The 5,283-nt window shown below is 35.5% G+C and overlaps 1 non-coding gene across 1 annotated transcript; it reads right to left on the reverse strand.

The window, feature by feature from the left end:
* Positions 1–1,204: 1,204 nt before the first annotated feature.
* On the reverse strand, positions 1,205–1,310 carry LOC131147400 (small nucleolar RNA R71). Its single transcript, XR_009134783.1, has one exon. It is a non-coding gene; the product is annotated as a small nucleolar RNA R71 (small nucleolar RNA).
* Between the last annotated feature and the right edge of the window lie 3,973 nt (positions 1,311–5,283).

Raw genomic sequence — 5,283 nt, forward strand, 5'->3', positions numbered from 1 at the left:
AGTGCGAATTTTTTTATCGTGTTTCTGTTATTGTTTAGTTGTTAAAGTTTTAATTTTTGTTCTACTTCTTGATTGCGTAAAAAAAGGTTGGTTCTTGTTGAAGTTAGGTTCTATTGAGTTTGTTTATTACGTGCTTAAGCTACAAGGAAGGTTATCGTCTTTAAGTTTTATTTCGAAGTTCAACGTGAATTTTAATTGGCTTTTAAACGTAGGATTTTTGTTTGTTGCTAATAAATTTCGTGTGCGTTAGGATTTAGAATTTAAATTGCATTCTATTTTAATTCGTCAAAAAGAATCTCAAACAAACTAGAAAACCTGAATCTGAACTTTGTTCAATGGCTTTTGTTTCTTTTCTGATTGGAATCACATAAAATTTGAGATTAAATTGCATTCCTTGAGGAGACAATCTGGTCTTTTGGCTAAATATTGCACGACAGAACTCCTATACTTGGGATAGATTTCGAGCTGCTCATTTTTTGAGTGAGTCAAGTTTTTGGCACCGTTGTCGGGGAGTGCCAGTTTTAATTTCAAATTGTGTTTTCCCAATTATTTTCTATTTTTCATTAAATAATAAATAATAAATAAATAAATAAAAATAAAAATTTTGAAAATTTTTGATCATGCTTGTTTGCAGCTATGTTGGTGAATTTCTACTGTTTACATTGATGTTTGATGCCCTGGGTTTGAGAAAATACGAATAGATTGTCGAAAATTTCAGCTAGCACTAGTAGGGACACACGGAGCATAGAATCTGACTATTCTCCTCTTAATTTTACGAGTGAATCTGAAATTGATTTGAACAATTTGTTTGAACAATTCTTTGAGGAAGTCATGGCTGCATCTGCACCATGTACACTTCAGGATTTTCTATAGCCTACACGCACATCTACACCTTCCTTTATTATGTTACCACAAGATGCACTGAACTTCAATATTAAGCATGACATGTTATCTGTGATACCCTAGTTTCACGAGATGGATTCTGAGAGTCCATACCAACACTTGAAAGATTTTGAGTTGGTCTGCACCACTTTCATTAATAGGGCTAGAATTGATCAATATATCAAACTTTGCTTGTTTCCCTTTTCTTTGAAAGATAAGGCAAAAATCTGGTTTAATTCTCTGCGACCTAACTCAATTACTGGCTAGGCTGAAATGCAGCATGAGTTCTTACATAAGTTCTTTACTTTTCAGAGAACTCAGTACCTACAGGAGTATATCAGTTAGTTCATGCAAAAAGGTGACGAGACATTCTAGGCTTGCTGGGAGAGATTCAAGGACATCATGAACATATGTCCACATCACGAATTTGAATCTTCGAGGTTAGTGAATTATTTTTATACTGCTCTAACCCCTGCACGTAAATAGTTTGTCTAGACTATGTGCAATGGGGAGTTCTTCAGCAAGGAACCAGATGAGGCTCTATCATTCTTCAATTATTTAGCTGAGAGTGTGTTAGCTTTACCATGATCCCGAGAGGGGGGTTGAATTGGTATTTTTAAAATTTAATCCCTAAGTAAATATTCTAACACTAGTATATTCACAACCCTATGGTCAATCTAGTGCAGGTAATGAAAATGTATACTAGAAAGTAAATGAAGCAATTTAATCAAACACACATGCACCAGAAAGAACTAAGGTAAAGGTGATACACAGAAATGTTATCGAGGTTCACCCAATTGCCTACATCCTTGCCTTGGCTAACAAGCCTAAGGATTACCACTATAGTTGCTCACTTAAACGGGAGGAGCAGCACCTAAACAAACTAGGTCAGTTTTTTTATTGCACGCTTAAGCTACTAGGAAGGTTATCGTCTTTAGGTTTTATTCTGAAGTTCAACGTGAGTTTTAATTGGCTTTTAAACGTAGGATTTCTATTTCTTGCTAATAAATTTCGTGTGTTTTAGGATTTAAAATTTAAATTGCATGCTCTTTTAATTCATCAAAATGAATGCCAAATAAACCAGAAAACCCAAATCTGAACTTTGTTCAGTGACTTTTGTTTCTTTTCTGATTGGAATTACGTAAAATTTGAGATTAAACTGCATACCCTGAGGAGACGATCTGGCCTTTTGCCTAAATATTACATGACAGAACTCCTATGCCTGGGGTGGCTTCCTAACTGTTCATTTTTTGAGTGAGTCACCCAACACTCATGCACAAATATCATTCATAATCAGGTGTGTAAAAAGGAATTGAATCAAACATAATAAGCATCAAATGAGTGAGGTCGAGCAACCAAACCCCAGGAGTTCAAAACTCCTTGGGCACCCAAATTGCTTGAAAATCAGCAGGTTGACTTGGGTTCGAGCTATCGAATCAAGATTGAACGCATTGCCCTCGAGTGATCGAACCCTTAGAAAAGGACTTCTTCCCAACTTGAGCTACCAAACCTCTTAGTTCAAATCAGGCCTCGGGCGACCGATTTGGTCTGTTCGGTTTACCGAACATTATTTAGGGCACTCGAACCACGCACTAATGTTTCTGAATTTTGTTCAGCCATCCGAATCCAAGCTCGAGCACTCGAACCGTTTAAAATTAATTTTCAGCTAAGTCTGTTTGGGGGACCAAACTAAAGTTCAGCCACCCGAATCTTCTTGGGATACTTAAGTTTTTACCGAGGTTAAAAATCTTAAAGTAGGGTTAATTTTTCTAAATCATTTTTAAATCTTTTCTAATAATACCCTATAGGTCCTAAACAGATATATTTTTGCCCTGGTCTATAAATATGAGTTCATTTGTTTGGATTATAGGAAGATTAGCAAAAATATTTAAGTGCAAATCCTCTTTACTTTCAAAAGCTCATATTGCCCAAATACTTTCAAAATTCATTCCCTTGATACATCTTGATAGTGTGAGAGCTTATTGAGTGTGCTTGTGATTACTAGATATTACTAATACTCCCACTATTCTTGTTTGATTGTTTGAGTTATTCATAGGGAGTTTTAGTTAAGTTTATCCCATAGATTTCACTATTATAGATCTTGTGTTGGGATAAACTAACAAGCTTTAGGATATTTGCATTGTTATTGCAAGTGTCATATAGCTTTGTTTTGTTGTGCAAAAATGTTTCCTACAAGCTAAAATATTTTCAAACTAGTATTGTGCATATTTCATTAAAGGAAATATTTTGAGTTAGTTTGAGTATTTGATTTGCATCTTTGAAACCTTGATTCGTTGTTGATATTTAATAGAACTTGTTTCAAAGATATAGCTTGTTTAGAACACTCTTAAACATTCTAGTGATAATATCTTGTTGAGTGCTATTTGCACAAATATTCACATCACTGAGCTTGCATATTCTATACTATTGATGTGCTTGTGATTGATTACATTTGGTAATCATTTGCTTTACTGAGAAGCATAGTTATTGTACTTTGTCATATTGTGAAAATACTGTTGTATTTTAGGCATGGCTTGAGGGGGTGGCAATCCAGCCCGATAAGGATTATCTATAAAGGTTGAGGTCATCCTTGTACTAATTGACCTAGTTGTTTAAGTGTCGCTCCATCCGTTGAGTGAGCCTTATAGTGGTAATCCTTATGCTTGTTAGCCAAGGCGGGGACGTCGGCAGTTTGCCGAGCCTCGATAACATTTCTAGGGGTCATCTCTTATTTACCGTTTTCTGGTGCATGCTTGGCTAATTTCATTGTGCAATTTAATTTCCCGTGCATATTTTAATTGATTCAATTTATCCGCATTGGATTGACCATAAGGTTGTGTAATATTGTTGTTGGGGATTTACCTAGGGCATTAATTTTTGAAAATACCAATTCACCCCCCCTGCCCTCTTGGGTTCACGGTAAAACTAACAATTGGTATCAGAGTCAAGTTGCATAGAATCAATAGTTAATTTGCAAAAGATATTAGATGACTCATAGCACCGTGACCCCTTTCCCTAAGAGACCGTTTTCCACACGACCTCCAGTTTTCAGTGGTGTTAATTACACCTTTTGGAAAAAAAGGATGCGCATCTACCTTCAAAATATAGATTGGAAGGTGTCGAGGGTTTTCGCTAAGGGAAATTATGTTCCTATGAAAATAGGGGGTACAATTAGAGTTCCTAAAACTGAGGAAGAATATAATGATGATGACATGAAAGCTATTAGTTTAAATGCCACTGCTATGAATAATCTGTATTGTGGTCTTGATGTGAATGAGTTTAATAGAGTAATTGCATGTACTACTATAAAAGAAATCTGGGATAAATTAGAAGTCACATTTGAAGGTATTAGGGATGTAATAGATAGTAGGATAGATATACTGACTAGTGAATATGAGGCCTTTAGGATGAATGTAGGTGAGTCCATTCAGAGCATGTACACTATATTCACACACATTATAAACTCACTGCATGCATTAGGAAAGACCTACCCTACATATGAGATGATTAGGAAGATCCTTAGAGGTCTGCCTCCTATTTGGGAAGCAAAGGTTACGATCATTTCTAAGGGTAAAGATCTTAAGACCATGACTCTAGATGAATTGATAGGTTCCTTGATTACCTATGAATTAGCTATAAATGAGAGACTTAATGAACATAATAGGGTGAAAAAGGTGACTGCATTAAAAACTTCCACTAATACATCTCGTGAATGTAGCGAACTTGACTCTGAGGATGATATGGCCATGCTAAATGTTGATTTAGGTGTAATCCCAAGAGGGGGGGGGGGTGAATTGGGTGTTTTAAAAATTCTTTCAAACTTATTTACCAATTAATCCCTATGTCTAAATTCAACCAATTACTTATCAAGTTCGTGTGAAATTATTCAACAAACATACATGTCATGTAAATAATGAAATGTAGTGCAAAAAGTAAAGAGATAAGGGGAGAGAGGATGCAAACACAGTTTTTAAGAGGTTTAGCATAGTCGGCCTACGTCTTCGCCTTGAGCAACCCACTTAAGGATTCCACTAGAATCCCGACTCCTTAAATTGGGATGGAGCTTCCCTTATAATCCGCTATTTACAAGAGGTACAACTTCCTCCTAATCCACTGCTTACAAGAGATACAAATCTCTCCTCAAAACTGGTTCACAACCCGAACCATAAAAACAATGAAATATGTAAAACACTCAAAATTGCTTCCAACAAAGTTAGTGAGTACAATTCAAATTCCTAATACATTAACATATGATGATACTTGAAGCTAAGAATGATTGTAACGATGTAATCGTTATATGCAAGAGTATGATTCCCTAACTATCTCTTTTATCAAATCTCCCAAAAATATTTATATAAATCAATGCTTTTGAGAACTTAGGTTAAATCTTTGAGTACACAC

The sequence above is a fragment of the Malania oleifera genome, chromosome 1 (genome assembly GCF_029873635.1).
Source record: "Malania oleifera isolate guangnan ecotype guangnan chromosome 1, ASM2987363v1, whole genome shotgun sequence".
Taxonomy (NCBI): domain Eukaryota; kingdom Viridiplantae; phylum Streptophyta; class Magnoliopsida; order Santalales; family Ximeniaceae; genus Malania; species Malania oleifera.